Here is a 17,917-nt window from a genome sequence, read left to right as displayed (position 1 = left end):
CAATTGCGCCACAGAGACAGTCGTGCTCCATTCTCACCAACGTCAGAACATTTCTCCAAAGCTATCAGCACAAAGAAAAGAGCATCACACCACTCCCGGGAGGGCTCGGAACTCCAACCTTTTGGTTAACAGCCGATCGCGCTAGCCAATTGCGCAGCGGAGACAGTCATGCGCAACTCTCACCACCGTGAAAACATTTCTCCAAAGCTATCGGCGCAAAGATAAAAAAAGTGACACACCGCTTCCGGGAGGGCTCGAACCTCCAAACTTTCGGTTAAAAGCCGAACGCGCTAGCCAAATGCGCCACGGAGACAGTCGTGCTCCATTCTCACCACTGTCAGAACATAACTGTAAAGCTATCAGCGCAAATAAAAAAGCAACACACCACTTCCGGGAGGGCACGAACCTCCAACCTTTCGGTTAACAGCCGATCGCGCTAGCCAATTGCGCCACGGAGACAGTCCTGCTCCACTCTCACCACCATCAGAACATATCTTCAAATCTATGAGCCCAAAGAAAAAAAAGCGCCGCACCACCACCGGGTGGGCTCGAACCTCCAACCTTTTGGTTAACAGCTGATCGCGCTAGCCAATTGCGCCACGGAGACAGTCCTGCTCCACTCTCACCACCTTGAGAACATATCTTCAAAGCTATCAGCCCAAAGAAAAAAAGCAACAAACCACTCCCGGGAGGGCTCGAACCTCCAACCTTTCAGTTAACAGCCGATCGCGCTAGCCAATTGCGCCACAGAGACAGTCGTGCTCCACTCTCAACACCATCAGAACATTGCTTCAGAGCTATCAGGCCAAAAGAAAAAAAGCGCCGCACCACCACCGGGTGGGCTCGAACCTCCAACCTTTCGGTTAACAGCCCATCGCGCTGGCCAATAGCGCCACGGAGACAGTCGTGCTCCTCTCTCACCACCGTCAGAACATTTCTTCAGACTATCAGCCCAAAGAAAAAAAAACGCCGCACCACCACCGGGTGGGCGCGAACCTCCAACCTTTCGGTTAACAGCCGTTCACGCTAGCCGATTGCGCCCCGGAGACAGTCGTGCTCCACTCTCACCACCATCAGAACATATCTTCAAAGCTATCAGCGCAAAGAAAGAGCAACACACCACTCCAGGGAGGGCTCGAACCTCCAAATTTTCGGTTAACAGCCGAACGTGCTAGCCAATTGCGCCACGGGGACAGTCGTGCTCCAATCTCACCAACGTCAGAACATTTCTCCAAATCTATCAGCACAAAGAAAAGAGCATCACACCACTCCCGGCAGGGCTCGGAACTCAAACCTTTTGGTTAACAGCCGATCGCGCTAGCCAATTGCGCAGCGGAGACAGTCATGCGCAACTCTCACCACCGTGAAAACATTTCTCCAAAGCTATCAGCGCAAAGATAAAAAAAACTGACACACTGCTTCCGGGAGGGCTCGAACCTCCAAATTTCGGTTAACAGCCGAACGCGCTAGCCAGTTGCGCCACGGAGACAGTCCTGCTCTACTCTCACCACCATCAGAACATATCTTCAAAGCTATCAGCCCAAAGAAAAAAGAGCAACACACCACTCTCGGGAGGGCTCGAACCTCCAACCTTTCAGTTAAAAGGCGATCGCGCTAGCCAATTGCGACACGGAGACAGTCGCGCTACACTTTCACCACCGTCAGAACATTTCCTCAGAGCTATCAGCCCAAAGGAAAAAAAGCGCAGCACCACAACCGGGTGGGCTAGAACCTCCAACCTTTCGGTTAACAGCCCAACGCGCTAGCCAATTGCGCCACGGAGACAGTCGTGGTCCACTCTCACAACCATCAGAACATACCTTCAAAGCTATCAGCGCAAAGAAAAAAGCAACACACCACTCCCGGGAGGGCTCGAACCTCCAACCTCTCGGTCAACAGCCGATCGCGCTAGCCAATTGCGACAGCCACGGAGACAGTCGTTCTCCGCTCTCACCACCATAAGAACATATCTTCAAAGCTATCAGCGCAAAGAAAAAAGCGACACACCGTCCCCTGGTGGGCTCAAACCTCCAACCTTTTGGTTAACAGCCAATCGCGCTAGCCAATTGCGCTACGGAGACAGTCCTGCACCACTCTCACCACCATCAAACATATCTTCAAAGCTATCAGCCCAAAGAAAAAAAAAGCGCCGTACCGCCCCCGGGTGGGCTCGAACCTCCAAACTTTCGGTTAACAGCCGATCGCGCTAGCCAATTGCGCCACGGAGACAGTCGTGCTTCACTCTCACCACCATCAGAACATATCTTCAACGCCATCAGCGCAAAGCAAAAAAAAGCGACACACCGTCCACGGGTGGGCTCGAAACTCCAACCTTTCGGTTAACAGCCCATCGCGCTAGCCAATGGCGCAACGGAGATAGTCGTGCTCCACTTTCACCACCGTCAGAACATTTCTCCAAAGCTTTCAGCGCCAAGAAGAAAAAAGCGACACACCGCTCCTGGGAGGGCTCGAACCTCCAGCCTTTCGGTTAACAGTCGAACGCGCTAGCCAAATGTGCCACGAAGACAGTAGTTCAGCGCTCTCACCACCGTCTGTACATTTCTCAAAAGCTATCAGCGCAATAAAAAAAGCGACACACTGCTCCCGGAAGGGCTCGAACCTCCAACCTTTCAATTACCATACGAACGCGCTAGCCAATTGCGCCACGGAGACAGTCGTGCTCCACTCTCACCACCGTCAGAACATTTCTTGAAAGCTATCAGCGCAAAGAAAAAAAAAGCGACACACCACTCTCGGGAGGGCTCGAACCTCCAACATTTCGATTAACAGCCGAACGCGCTAGCCAAATGCGCCACGGAGACTTTCGTGCTCCATTCTCACCACTGTCAGAACATAACTTTAAAGCTATCAGCGCAAAGAAAAAAGCAACACACCACTTCCGGGAGGGCACGAACCTCCAACCTTTCGGTTAACAGCCGATTGCGCTAGCCAAATGCGCCACGGAGACAGTCCTTTTCCACTCTCACCACCATGAGAACATAACTTCAAAGCTATCAGCCCACAGAAAAAAAAGCGCCGCAGCACCACCGGGTGGGCTCGAACCTCCAACCTTTCGGTTAACAGCTGATCGCGCTAGCCAATTGCGCCACGGAGAAAGTCGTGCTCTACTCTCACCACCGTCAGAACATTTCTTCAGAGCTATCAGCCCAAAGAAACAAAAGTGCCGCACCACCACCAGGTGGGCTCGAACCTCCAGTTTTTCGGTTAACGGCCGAACGCGCTAGGCAATAGCGCCACGGAGACTGTCGTTCTCCCCTCTCACCACCATTAGAAAATATCTTCAAAGCTATCAGCGCAAAGAAAAAAGCGACACACCGTCCCCTGGTGGGCTCAAACCTCCAACCTTTCGGTTAACAGCCAATCGCGCTAGCCAATTGCGCCACGGAGACATTCCTGCATCACTCTCACCACCATCAAACATATCTTCAAAGCTATAAGCCCAAAGAAAAAAAAGCGCCGCACCACTCCCGGGTGGGCTCTAACCTCCAACCTTTCTGTTAACAGCCGATCGCGCTAGCCAATTGCACCACGGAGACAGTCATGCTTCACTCTTACCACCGTCGGAACATATCTTCAAATCTATGAGCCCAAAGAAAAAAAAGCGCCGCACCACCACCGGGTGGGCTCGAACCTCCAACCTTTCGGTTGACAGCCGAACGCGCTAGCCAATTGCTTTACGGAGACATTTTTGATGCACTCTCACCCCCGTCAGAACATTTCTTCAAAGCTATCAGCGCAAAGAAGAAAAAAGCGCCGCACCACCACCGGGTGGGCTCGAACCTCCAACCTTTCGGTTAACAGCCGATCGCGCTAGCCAAATGCGCCACGGAGAAAGTCGCGCTCTACTCTCACCACCGTCAGAACATTTCTTCAGAGCTATCAGCCCAAAGAAACAAAAGCGCCGTACCACCACCGGGTGGGCTCGAACCTCCAGCTTTTCGGTTAACGGCCGAACGCGCTAGGCAATAGCGCCACGGAGACTGTCGTTCTCCCCTCTCACCACCATTAGAACATATCTTCAAAGCTATCAGCGCAAAGAAAAATGCGACACACCGTCCCCTGGTGGGCTGAAACCTCCAACCTTTCGGTTAGCAGCCAATCGCGCTAGCCAATTGCGCTACGGAGACATTTCTGCACCACTCTCAACACCATCAAACATATCTTCAAAGCTATAAGCCCAAAGAAAAAAAAGCGCCGCACCACCACCGGGTTGGCTCTTACCTCCAAACTTTCTGTTAACAGCCGATCGCGCTAGCCAATTGCACCACGGAGACAGTCATGCTTCACTCTTACCACCGTCAGAACATATTTTCAAATCTATGAGCCCAAAGAAAAAAAAGCGCCGCACCACCACCAGGTGGGCTCGAACCTCCAACCTTTTGGTTAACAGCTGATCGCGCTAGCCAATTGCGCCACGGAGACAATCCTGCTCCACTCTCACCACCATGAGAAGATATCTTCAAAGCTATCAGCCCAAAGAAAAAAAGCAACAAACCACTCCCGGGAGGGCTCGAACCTCCAACCTTTCAGTTAACAGCCGATTGCGCTAGCCAATTGCGCCACAGAGACAGTCGTGCTCCATTCTCACCAACGTCAGAACATTTCTCCAAAGCTATCAGCACAAAGAAAAGAGCATCACACCACTCCCGGGAGGGCTCGGAACTCCAACCTTTTGGTTAACAGCCGATCGCGCTAGCCAATTGCGCAGCGGAGACAGTCATGCGCAACTCTCACCACCGTGAAAACATTTCTCCAAAGCTATCGGCGCAAAGATAAAAAAAGTGACACACCGCTTCCGGGAGGGCTCGAACCTCCAAACTTTCGGTTAAAAGCCGAACGCGCTAGCCAAATGCGCCACGGAGACAGTCGTGCTCCATTCTCACCACTGTCAGAACATAACTGTAAAGCTATCAGCGCAAATAAAAAAGCAACACACCACTTCCGGGAGGGCACGAACCTCCAACCTTTCGGTTAACAGCCGATCGCGCTAGCCAATTGCGCCACGGAGACAGTCCTGCTCCACTCTCACCACCATCAGAACATATCTTCAAATCTATGAGCCCAAAGAAAAAAAAGCGCCGCACCACCACCGGGTGGGCTCGAACCTCCAACCTTTTGGTTAACAGCTGATCGCGCTAGCCAATTGCGCCACGGAGACAGTCCTGCTCCACTCTCACCACCTTGAGAACATATCTTCAAAGCTATCAGCCCAAAGAAAAAAAGCAACAAACCACTCCCGGGAGGGCTCGAACCTCCAACCTTTCAGTTAACAGCCGATCGCGCTAGCCAATTGCGCCACAGAGACAGTCGTGCTCCACTCTCAACACCATCAGAACATTGCTTCAGAGCTATCAGGCCAAAAGAAAAAAAGCGCCGCACCACCACCGGGTGGGCTCGAACCTCCAACCTTTCGGTTAACAGCCCATCGCGCTGGCCAATAGCGCCACGGAGACAGTCGTGCTCCTCTCTCACCACCGTCAGAACATTTCTTCAGACTATCAGCCCAAAGAAAAAAAAACGCCGCACCACCACCGGGTGGGCGCGAACCTCCAACCTTTCGGTTAACAGCCGTTCACGCTAGCCGATTGCGCCCCGGAGACAGTCGTGCTCCACTCTCACCACCATCAGAACATATCTTCAAAGCTATCAGCGCAAAGAAAGAGCAACACACCACTCCCGGGAGGGCTCGAACCTCCAAATTTTCGGTTAACAGCCGAACGTGCTAGCCAATTGCGCCACGGGGACAGTCGTGCTCCAATCTCACCAACGTCAGAACATTTCTCCAAATCTATCAGCACAAAGAAAAGAGCATCACACCACTCCCGGCAGGGCTCGGAACTCAAACCTTTTGGTTAACAGCCGATCGCGCTAGCCAATTGCGCAGCGGAGACAGTCATGCGCAACTCTCACCACCGTGAAAACATTTCTCCAAAGCTATCAGCGCAAAGATAAAAAAAACTGACACACTGCTTCCGGGAGGGCTCGAACCTCCAAATTTCGGTTAACAGCCGAACGCGCTAGCCAGTTGCGCCACGGAGACAGTCCTGCTCTACTCTCACCACCATCAGAACATATCTTCAAAGCTATCAGCCCAAAGAAAAAAGAGCAACACACCACTCTCGGGAGGGCTCGAACCTCCAACCTTTCAGTTAAAAGGCGATCGCGCTAGCCAATTGCGACACGGAGACAGTCGCGCTACACTTTCACCACCGTCAGAACATTTCCTCAGAGCTATCAGCCCAAAGGAAAAAAAGCGCAGCACCACAACCGGGTGGGCTAGAACCTCCAACCTTTCGGTTAACAGCCCAACGCGCTAGCCAATTGCGCCACGGAGACAGTCGTGGTCCACTCTCACAACCATCAGAACATACCTTCAAAGCTATCAGCGCAAAGAAAAAAGCAACACACCACTCCCGGGAGGGCTCGAACCTCCAACCTCTCGGTCAACAGCCGATCGCGCTAGCCAATTGCGACAGCCACGGAGACAGTCGTTCTCCGCTCTCACCACCATAAGAACATATCTTCAAAGCTATCAGCGCAAAGAAAAAAGCGACACACCGTCCCCTGGTGGGCTCAAACCTCCAACCTTTTGGTTAACAGCCAATCGCGCTAGCCAATTGCGCTACGGAGACAGTCCTGCACCACTCTCACCACCATCAAACATATCTTCAAAGCTATCAGCCCAAAGAAAAAAAAAGCGCCGTACCGCCCCCGGGTGGGCTCGAACCTCCAAACTTTCGGTTAACAGCCGATCGCGCTAGCCAATTGCGCCACGGAGACAGTCGTGCTTCACTCTCACCACCATCAGAACATATCTTCAACGCCATCAGCGCAAAGCAAAAAAAAGCGACACACCGTCCACGGGTGGGCTCGAAACTCCAACCTTTCGGTTAACAGCCCATCGCGCTAGCCAATGGCGCAACGGAGATAGTCGTGCTCCACTTTCACCACCGTCAGAACATTTCTCCAAAGCTTTCAGCGCCAAGAAGAAAAAAGCGACACACCGCTCCTGGGAGGGCTCGAACCTCCAGCCTTTCGGTTAACAGTCGAACGCGCTAGCCAAATGTGCCACGAAGACAGTAGTTCAGCGCTCTCACCACCGTCTGTACATTTCTCAAAAGCTATCAGCGCAATAAAAAAAGCGACACACTGCTCCCGGAAGGGCTCGAACCTCCAACCTTTCAATTACCATACGAACGCGCTAGCCAATTGCGCCACGGAGACAGTCGTGCTCCACTCTCACCACCGTCAGAACATTTCTTGAAAGCTATCAGCGCAAAGAAAAAAAAAGCGACACACCACTCTCGGGAGGGCTCGAACCTCCAACATTTCGATTAACAGCCGAACGCGCTAGCCAAATGCGCCACGGAGACTTTCGTGCTCCATTCTCACCACTGTCAGAACATAACTTTAAAGCTATCAGCGCAAAGAAAAAAGCAACACACCACTTCCGGGAGGGCACGAACCTCCAACCTTTCGGTTAACAGCCGATTGCGCTAGCCAAATGCGCCACGGAGACAGTCCTTTTCCACTCTCACCACCATGAGAACATAACTTCAAAGCTATCAGCCCACAGAAAAAAAAGCGCCGCAGCACCACCGGGTGGGCTCGAACCTCCAACCTTTCGGTTAACAGCTGGTCGCGCTAGCCAGTTGCGCCACGGAGACAGTCCTGCTCTACTCTCACCACCATCAGAACATAACTTCAAAGCTATCAGCCCAAAGAAAAAAGAGCAACACACCACTCTCGGGAGGGCTCGAACCTCCAACCTTTCAGTTAAAAGCCGATCGCGCTAGCCAATTGCGACACGGAGACAGTCGCGCTACACTTTCACCACCGTCAGAACATTTCCTCAGAGCTATCAGCCCAAAGGAAAAAAAGCGCAGCACCACAACCGGGTGGGCTCGAACCTCCAACCTTTCGGTTAACAGCCCAACGCGCTAGCCAATTGCGCCACGGAGACAGTCGTGGTCCACTCTCACCACCATCAGAACATATCTTCAAAGCTATCAGCGCAAAGAAAAAAGCAACACACCACTCCCGGGAGGGCTCGAACCTCCAACCTCTCGGTCAACAGCCGATCGCGCTAGACAATTGCGACAGCCACGGAGACAGTCGTTCTCCGCTCTCACCACCATCAGAACATATCTTCAAAGCTATCAGCGCAAAGAAAAAAGCGACACACCGTCCCCTGGTGGGCTCAAACCTCCAACCTTTTGGTTAACAGCCAATCGCGCTAGCCAATTGCGCTACGGAGACAGTCCTGCAATACTCTCACCACCATCAGAACATATCTTCAACGCCATCAGCGCAAAGCAAAAAAAGCGACACACCGTCCACGGGTGGGCTCGAAACTCCAACCTTTCGGTTAACAGCCGATCGCGCTAGCCAATTGCGCCACGGAGACAGTCGTGCTTCACTCTCACCACCATCAGAACATATCTTCAACGCCATCAGCGCAAAGCAAAAAAAGCGACACACCGGCCACGGGTGGGCTCGAAACTCCAACCTTTCGGTTAACAGCCCATCATGCTAGCCAATGGCGCAACGGAGATAGTCGTGCTCAACTTTCACCACCGTCAGAACATTTCTCCAAAGCTTTCAGCGCCAAGAAGAAAAAAGCGACACACCGCTCCCGGGAGGGCTCGAACCTCCAGCCTTTCGGTTAACAGTCGAACGTGCTAGCCAAATGTGCCACGAAGACAATAGTGCAGCGCTCTCACCACCGTCTGTACATTTCTCCAAAGCTATCAGCGCAATAAAAAAAGCGACACACTGCTCCCGGAAGGGCTGGAACCTCCAACCTTTCGATTACCATACGAACGCGCTAGAATATTGCGCCACGGAGACTTTTTTTTTCTTGAATGAATGAAATTATCAACAGTAATGTACACAGAGCATACTTCACCAGAAGTCCGGAAAACACGCAAAAGCGTCAAGAAGGAGAGGTGACTCCGGAACATGGTCAAAAGTGTCGACAACACTGCGCACTTGAGCAGCTGCTTCTCGGAAGACAGATCTAGTCGACCATGGTTGCTCGGCATGCCTATCAATCGTGCGACTTTTCCATAATGAATACAGTCCCAACAAGATAAACAAGTCGTAAGGAGTATTATCAGTCAGACTCTTTTTGAACAGAAGGAACCTAATAACATTACCTGTGATTGGAAGTTCGTGCTGCACTCTCACCGCCATCAGAACATTTCTCCAAAGCCATCAGCGCAAAGAAAAAAAAGCAACACACATCTACCGGGAGGGCTCGAATCTCCAAACTTTCGGTTAACAGCCGAACGCGCTAGCCAATTGCTTCACGGAGACATTTTTGCTGCACTCTCACCACCGTCAGAACATTTCTTCAAAGCTATCAGCGCAAAGAAGAAAAAAGCGCCGCACCACCACCGGGTGGGCTCGAACCTCCAACCTTTCGGTTAACAGCCGATCACGCTAGCCAATTGCGCCACGGAGAAAGTCGTGCTCCGCTCTCACCACCGTCAGAACATTTCTTCATAGCTATCAGCCCAAAGAAAAAAAAGCGCCGCACCACCACCGGGTGGGCTCGAACCTCCAGCCTTTCGGTTAACGGCCGAACGCGCTAGGCAATAGCGCCACGGAGACTGTCGTGCTCCACTCTCACCACCGTCAGAACATTTCTTCAGAGCTATCAGCGCAAAGAAAAAGGCAACACACCACTCCCGGGAGGGCTCGAACCTCCAACCTCTCGGTCAACAGCCGATCGCGCTAGCCAATTGCGACAGCCACGGAGACAGTCGTTCTCCGCTCTCACCACCATAAGAACATATCTTCAAAGCTATCAGCGCAAAGAAAAAAGCGACACACCGTCCCCTGGTGGGCTCAAACCTCCAACCTTTTGGTTAACAGCCAATCGCGCTAGCCAATTGCGCTACGGAGACAGTCCTGCACCACTCTCACCACCATCAAACATATCTTCAAAGCTATCAGCCCAAAGAAAAAAAAAGCGCCGTACCGCCCCCGGGTGGGCTCGAACCTCCAAACTATCGGTTAACAGCCGATCGCGCTAGCCAATTGCGCCACGGAGACAGTCGTGCTTCACTCTCACCACCATCAGAACATATCTTCAGCGCCATCAGCGCAAAGCAAAAAAAGCGACACACCGTCCACGGGTGGACTGGAAACTCCAACCTTTCGGTTAACAGCCGATCGCGCTAGCCAATTGCGCCACGGAGACAGTCGTGCTTCACTCTCACCACCATCAGAACATATCTTCAACGCCATCAGCGCAAAGCAAAAAAAAGCGACACACCGTCCACGGGTGGGCTCGAAACTCCAACCTTTCGGTTAACAGCCCATCGCGCTAGCCAATGGCGCAACGGAGATAGTCGTGCTCCACTTTCACCACCGTCAGAACATTTCTCCAAAGCTTTCAGCGCCAAGAAGAAAAAAGCGACACACCGCTCCTGGGAGGGCTCGAACCTCCAGCCTTTCGGTTAACAGTCGAACGCGCTAGCCAAATGTGCCACGAAGACAGTAGTTCAGCGCTCTCACCACCGTCTGTACATTTCTCAAAAGCTATCAGCGCAATAAAAAAAGCGACACACTGCTCCCGGAAGGGCTCGAACCTCCAACCTTTCAATTACCATACGAACGCGCTAGCCAATTGCGCCACGGAGACAGTCGTGCTCCACTCTCACCACCGTCAGAACATTTCTTGACAGCTATCAGCGCAAAGAAAAAAAAAGCGACACACCACTCCCGGGAGGGCTCGAACCTCCAACATTTCGATTAACAGCCGAACGCGCTAGCCAAATGCGCCACGGAGACTGTCGTGCTCCATTCTCACCACTGTCAGAACATAACTTTAAAGCTATCAGCGCAAAGAAAAAAGCAACACACCACTTCAAGGAGGGCACGAACCTCCAACCTTTCGGTTAACAGCCGATTGCGCTAGCCAAATGCGCCACGGAGACAGTCCTGCTCCACTCTTACCCCCATCAGAACATATCTTCAAAGCTATCAGCCCAAAGAAAAAAAAAGCGCCGCACCACCACCGGGTGGACTCGAACCTCCAACCTTTCGGTTAACAGCCGATCACGCTAGCCGATTGCGCCACGGAGATATTCGTGCTCCACTCCCACCACCATCAGAACATATCTTCAAAGCTATCAGCGCAAAGAAAAAGCAACACACCACTCCCTGGAGGGCTCGAACCTCCAAATTTTCGGTTAACAGCCGAACGTGGTAGCCAATTGCGCCACGGAGACAGTCGTGCTCCAATCTCACCAACGTCAGAACATTTCTCCAAAGCTATCAGCACAAAGAAAAGAGCATCACACCACTCCCGGGAGGGCTCGGAACTCCAACCTTTTGGTTAACAGCCGATCGCGCTAGCCAATTACGCAGCGGAGACAGTCATGCGCAACTCTCACCACCGTGAAAACATTTCTCCAAAGCTATCGGCGCAAAGATAAAAAAAGTGACACACCGCTTCCGGGAGGGCTCGAACCTCCAAACTTTCGGTTAAAAGCCGAACGCGCTAGCCAAATGCGCCACGGAGACAGTCGTGCTCCATTCTCACCACTGTCAGAACATAACTGTAAAGCTATCAGCGCAAATAAAAAAGCAACACACCACTTCCGGGAGGGCACGAACCTCCAACCTTTCGGTTAACAGCCGATCGCGCTAGCCAATTGCGCCACGGAGACAGTCCTGCTCCACTCTCACCACCATCAGAACATATCTTCAAATCTATGAGCCCAAAGAAAAAAAAGCGCCGCACCACCACCGGGTGGGCTCGAACCTCCAACCTTTTGGTTAACAGCTGATCGCGCTAGCCAATTGCGCCACGGAGACAGTCCTGCTCCACTCTCACCACCTTGAGAACATATCTTCAAAGCTATCAGCCCAAAGAAAAAAAGCAACAAACCACTCCCGGGAGGGCTCGAACCTCCAACCTTTCAGTTAACAGCCGATCGCGCTAGCCAATTGCGCCACAGAGACAGTCGTGCTCCACTCTCAACACCATCAGAACATTGCTTCAGAGCTATCAGGCCAAAAGAAAAAAAGCGCCGCACCACCACCGGGTGGGCTCGAACCTCCAACCTTTCGGTTAACAGCCCATCGCGCTGGCCAATAGCGCCACGGAGACAGTCGTGCTCCTCTCTCACCACCGTCAGAACATTTCTTCAGACTATCAGCCCAAAGAAAAAAAAACGCCGCACCACCACCGGGTGGGCGCGAACCTCCAACCTTTCGGTTAACAGCCGTTCACGCTAGCCGATTGCGCCCCGGAGACAGTCGTGCTCCACTCTCACCACCATCAGAACATATCTTCAAAGCTATCAGCGCAAAGAAAGAGCAACACACCACTCCCGGGAGGGCTCGAACCTCCAAATTTTCGGTTAACAGCCGAACGTGCTAGCCAATTGCGCCACGGGGACAGTCGTGCTCCAATCTCACCAACGTCAGAACATTTCTCCAAATCTATCAGCACAAAGAAAAGAGCATCACACCACTCCCGGGAGGGCTCGGAACTAAAACCTTTTGGTTAACAGCCGATCGCGCTAGCCAATTGCGCAGCGGAGACAGTCATGCGCAACTCTCACCACCGTGAAAACATTTCTCCAAAGCTATCAGCGCAAAGATAAAAAAAACTGACACACTGCTTCCGGGAGGGCTCGAACCTCCAAATTTCGGTTAACAGCCGAACGCGCTAGCCAGTTGCGCCACGGAGACAGTCCTGCTCTACTCTCACCACCATCAGAACATATCTTCAAAGCTATCAGCCCAAAGAAAAAAGAGCAACACACCACTCTCGGGAGGGCTCGAACCTCCAACCTTTCAGTTAAAAGGCGATCGCGCTAGCCAATTGCGACACGGAGACAGTCGCGCTACACTTTCACCACCGTCAGAACATTTCCTCAGAGCTATCAGCCCAAAGGAAAAAAAGCGCAGCACCACAACCGGGTGGGCTAGAACCTCCAACCTTTCGGTTAACAGCCCAACGCGCTAGCCAATTGCGCCACGGAGACAGTCGTGGTCCACTCTCACAACCATCAGAACATACCTTCAAAGCTATCAGCGCAAAGAAAAAAGCAACACACCACTCCCGGGAGGGCTCGAACCTCCAACCTCTCGGTCAACAGCCGATCGCGCTAGCCAATTGCGACAGCCACGGAGACAGTCGTTCTCCGCTCTCACCACCATAAGAACATATCTTCAAAGCTATCAGCGCAAAGAAAAAAGCGACACACCGTCCCCTGGTGGGCTCAAACCTCCAACCTTTTGGTTAACAGCCAATCGCGCTAGCCAATTGCGCTACGGAGACAGTCCTGCACCACTCTCACCACCATCAAACATATCTTCAAAGCTATCAGCCCAAAGAAAAAAAAAGCGCCGTACCGCCCCCGGGTGGGCTCGAACCTCCAAACTTTCGGTTAACAGCCGATCGCGCTAGCCAATTGCGCCACGGAGACAGTCGTGCTTCACTCTCACCACCATCAGAACATATCTTCAACGCCATCAGCGCAAAACAAAAAAAAGCGACACACCGTCCACGGGTGGGCTCGAAACTCCAACCTTTCGGTTAACAGCCCATCGCGCTAGCCAATGGCGCAACGGAGATAGTCGTGCTCCACTTTCACCACCGTCAGAACATTTTTCCAAAGCTTTCAGCGCCAAGAAGAAAAAAGCGACACACCGCTCCTGGGAGGGCTCGAACCTCCAGCCTTTCGGTTAACAGTCGAACGCGCTAGCCAAATGTGCCACGAAGACAGTAGTTCAGCGCTCTCACCACCGTCTGTACATTTCTCAAAAGCTATCAGCGCAATAAAAAAAGCGACACACTGCTCCCGGAAGGGCTCGAACCTCCAACCTTTCAATTACCATACGAACGCGCTAGCCAATTGCGCCACGGAGACAGTCGTGCTCCACTCTCACCACCGTCAGAACATTTCTTGAAAGCTATCAGCGCAAAGAAAAAAAAAGCGACACACCACTCTCGGGAGGGCTCGAACCTCCAACATTTCGATTAACAGCCGAACGCGCTAGCCAAATGCGCCACGGAGACTGTCGTGCTCCATTCTCACCACTGTCAGAACATAACTTTAAAGCTATCAGCGCAAAGAAAAAAGCAACACACCACTTCCGGGAGGGCACGAACCTCCAACCTTTCGGTTAACAGCCGATTGCGCTAGCCAAATGCGCCACGGAGACAGTCCTTTTCCACTCTCACCACCATGAGAACATAACTTCAAAGCTATCAGCCCACAGAAAAAAAAGCGCCGCAGCACCACCGGGTGGGCTCGAACCTCCAACTTTTCGGTTAACAGCCGGTCGCGCTAGCCAGTTGCGCCACGGAGACAGTCCTGCTCTACTCTCACCACCATCAGAACATATCTTCAAAGCTATCAGCCCAAAGAAAAAAGAGCAACACACCACTCTCGGGAGGGCTCGAACCTCCAACCTTTCAGTTAAAAGCCGATCGCGCTAGCCAATTGCGACACGGAGACAGTCGCGCTACACTTCCACCACCGTCAGAACATTTCCTCAGAGCTATCAGCCCAAAGGAAAAAAAGCGCAGCACCACAACCGGGTGGGCTCGAACCTCCAACCTTTCGGTTAACAGCCCAACGCGCTAGCCAATTGCGCCACGGAGACAGTCGTGGTCCACTCTCACCACCATCAGAACATATCTTCAAAGCTATCAGCGCAAAGAAAAAAGCAACACACCACTCCCGGGAGGGCTCGAACCTCCAACCTCTCGGTCAACAGCCGATCGCGCTAGACAATTGCGACAGCCACGGAGACAGTCGTTCTCCGCTCTCACCACCATCAGAACATATCTTCAAAGCTATCAGCGCAAAGAAAAAAGCGACACACCGTCCCCTGGTGGGCTCAAACCTCCAACCTTTTGGTTAACAGCCAATCGCGCTAGCCAATTGCGCTACGGAGACAGTCCTGCAATACTCTCACCACCATCAGAACATATCTTCAACGCCATCAGCGCGAAGCAAAAAAAGCGACACACCGTCCACGGGTGGGCTCGAAACTCCAACCTTTCGGTTAACAGCCGATCGCGCTAGCCAATTGCGCCACGGAGACAGTCGTGCTTCACTCTCACCACCATCAGAACATATCTTCAACGCCATCAGCGCAAAGCAAAAAAAGCGACACACCGGCCACGGGTGGGCTCGAAACTCCAACCTTTCGGTTAACAGCCCATCATGCTAGCCAATGGCGCAACGGAGATAGTCGTGCTCAACTTTCACCACCGTCAGAACATTTCTCCAAAGCTTTCAGCGCCAAGAAGAAAAAAGCGACACACCGCTCCCGGGAGGGCTCGAACCTCCAGCCTTTCGGTTAACAGTCGAACGTGCTAGCCAAATGTGCCACGAAGACAATAGTGCAGCGCTCTCACCACCGTCTGTACATTTCTCCAAAGCTATCAGCGCAATAAAAAAAGCGACACACTGCTCCCGGAAGGGCTGGAACCTCCAACCTTTCGATTACCATACGAACGCGCTAGAATATTGCGCCACGGAGACTTTTTTTTTCTTGAATGAATGAAATTATCAACAGTAATGTACACAGAGCATACTTCACCAGAAGTCCGGAAAACACGCAAAAGCGTCAAGAAGGAGAGGTGACTCCGGAACAGGGTCAAAAGTGTCGACAACACTGCGCACTTGAGCAGCTGCTTCTCGGAAGACAGATCTAGTCGACCATGGTTGCTCGGCATGCCTATCAATCGTGCGACTTTTCCATAATGAATACAGTCCCAACAAGATAAACAAGTCGTAAGGAGTATTATCAGTCAGACTCTTTTTGAACAGAAGGAACCTAATAACATTACCTGTGATTGGAAGTTCGTGCTGCACTCTCACCGCCATCAGAACATTTCTTCAAAGCTATCAGCGCAAAGAAGAAAAAAGCGCCGCACCACCACCGGGTGGGCTCGAACCTCCAACCTTTCGGTTAACAGCCGATCACGCTAGCCAATTGCGCCACGGAGAAAGTCGTGCTCCGCTCTCACCACCGTCAGAACATTTCTTCATAGCTATCAGCCCAAAGAAAAAAAAGCGCCGCACCACCACCGGGTGGGCTCGAACCTCCAGCCTTTCGGTTAACGGCCGAACGCGCTAGGCAATAGCGCCACGGAGACTGTCGTGCTCCACTCTCACCACCGTCAGAACATTTCTTCAGAGCTATCAGCGCAAAGAAAAAGGCAACACACCACTCCCGGGAGGGCTCGAAATTCCAACCTTTCGGTTAACAGCCTATCGCGCTAGGCATTTGCGCAACGGAGACAGTACCCTATCGAAAAAAAACGTATGGTGGGCATGGTGGAAACAACCACCCACCATTATAGTGGATTAATGTAGTGGGTGAATGGTGGAAAACGCCCACCAATGTGCATGGTGCGTATCGTGGGTGCTGCAGTGCCGTCAACGCTTCAGCGCGAAATGACGTCAGAATCACCGTGACGAGCTGCCACAAAAAATAAAAAAGAATTCCATAGAAACGGTTTAAAAAACACCTGTCCTGTAAAAAAAAACAAGGCGCCCCGGGAGATCGAACGTGCAACCTGTGGATTTTGATTCGAAGACACTAACGACTGCGCCACACCAACATGACGTTGATGGTGTGTTGAATACTTAGTTGGCATACTAACGTACGGTTCAACTTATGTTTGTCGAGTACACAACATAGACAAGATATACACCTGCTACTAAAAATTGCACATTTAATAAACACAGGCAACTGCGGCCTGTAACGATTGCCACTGTGTTAATGGCACTAGTGCTATTTTTTTACAATTCACAACTTCAAGAAAAAAAAAACAAGTGGACTGGGGAGCAGCAACAGTTTACCGGCGGGGTCTGCCAAGTTTAATATCCGTTTCGCGCTCGTTCTAAAGGGCGACATCTGCTCACGCTTTATGACGCTTCTAGGCTCATTCCATAGATTCGCCCGCCTAGTTTATTTGATTGAGTATTGGGATGCTTTTCGCGCAATGTAGAGGGCGGTCGTGCCAGCGCAATGCTGTAGCTCTTTCGCTAAAGCAACAACTACATAACAGCTTGGCCAAAACGAATTCAGTGTGCCGAAAACATTACGCTATCATATTGGTTCACCAAGCATACGAATTGCCACTTCTGAGTTCCCGTGCAAAAGCTAGAGAAGTGCCGGCGAGTGCGACCGGTGGCTGTCGGTGAGAAGACACTGACGTTCTCTGGGAGTGCTTTAATCGCGTCGCATCGATGTTTGTTGCTTCTTGAGCGGACACCATACACAATGAAAAATGCTTCAATTAGGTTAATTGATGCCATGGCTGCGCTGTATTGTCATACTTAATCGTCGAAATCGTGTATTCTGAAACCCGGAAGCACGGATAACACAATTGTACGGGCTCGGTCGGTAGGCCTAACATTTGGTGGAAATCATGGTGGTAGAACATGTAGTATACAGATCCCATCTTGGTACACTATATAAATTGCCCGCCATTATGAGCCCACCCATCATCTGCTTACTGCTTCCCAGCATTATCGCGATGGTGGGCAGAGCTTCTCAGCTTGGTACACCATGTAGCCCACCATAATAAGCACCACCCAACATATGCTTAGGGCTTCCCAGCATTATCGCAATGGTGGGCCGAGTGTCCCATTATTGCCCACTATCTAGCCTCTGCTTTCCACCATCATTTCCACTTTACCCATCATCTGTACACCATACCACCCAGTATGTCCCGGCATATCCACAATATTTTCCACTACGTCCCACCATATCCATCATAATTTCCACCATGCCCACTATTATTTCCACTACGCCCACCATGTTTTCCAGTATCCACCATGGCAATTTTTCTGGTAGGGTAGTGCAGCACTCCCACCTCCGTCAGAACATTTCTCCAGAGCTATCA

At 51.7% G+C, this 17,917-nt stretch overlaps 7 non-coding genes across 7 annotated transcripts; all 7 read right to left on the bottom strand.

Moving 5' to 3' along the window:
* Nucleotides 1-239: 239 nt before the first annotated feature.
* On the bottom strand, nucleotides 240-313 carry TRNAK-UUU (transfer RNA lysine (anticodon UUU)). Its single transcript has one exon. It is a non-coding gene; the product is annotated as a tRNA-Lys (tRNA).
* Nucleotides 314-1,416: 1,103 nt separating this feature from the next.
* On the bottom strand, nucleotides 1,417-1,489 carry TRNAN-GUU (transfer RNA asparagine (anticodon GUU)). Its single transcript has one exon. It is a non-coding gene; the product is annotated as a tRNA-Asn (tRNA).
* Nucleotides 1,490-4,811: 3,322 nt separating this feature from the next.
* On the bottom strand, nucleotides 4,812-4,885 carry TRNAK-UUU (transfer RNA lysine (anticodon UUU)). The gene has a single exon. It is a non-coding gene; the product is annotated as a tRNA-Lys (tRNA).
* Nucleotides 4,886-5,988: 1,103 nt separating this feature from the next.
* Nucleotides 5,989-6,061, bottom strand: TRNAN-GUU (transfer RNA asparagine (anticodon GUU)). Its single transcript has one exon. It is a non-coding gene; the product is annotated as a tRNA-Asn (tRNA).
* A 3,945-nt stretch (nucleotides 6,062-10,006) lies between these two features.
* TRNAN-GUU (transfer RNA asparagine (anticodon GUU)) lies at nucleotides 10,007-10,080 on the bottom strand. Its single transcript has one exon. It is a non-coding gene; the product is annotated as a tRNA-Asn (tRNA).
* A 1,402-nt stretch (nucleotides 10,081-11,482) lies between these two features.
* TRNAK-UUU (transfer RNA lysine (anticodon UUU)) lies at nucleotides 11,483-11,556 on the bottom strand. The gene has a single exon. It is a non-coding gene; the product is annotated as a tRNA-Lys (tRNA).
* A 1,103-nt stretch (nucleotides 11,557-12,659) lies between these two features.
* Nucleotides 12,660-12,732, bottom strand: TRNAN-GUU (transfer RNA asparagine (anticodon GUU)). The gene has a single exon. It is a non-coding gene; the product is annotated as a tRNA-Asn (tRNA).
* Between the last annotated feature and the right edge of the window lie 5,185 nt (nucleotides 12,733-17,917).

Source organism: Rhipicephalus microplus, unplaced genomic scaffold, assembly GCF_043290135.1.
Source record: "Rhipicephalus microplus isolate Deutch F79 unplaced genomic scaffold, USDA_Rmic scaffold_179, whole genome shotgun sequence".
In the NCBI taxonomy this organism is placed as follows: Eukaryota; Metazoa; Arthropoda; class Arachnida; order Ixodida; family Ixodidae; genus Rhipicephalus; species Rhipicephalus microplus.
The sequence above is the reverse complement of the archived record's forward strand: the minus strand, read 5'-3'. Positions and strand labels throughout refer to the sequence as shown.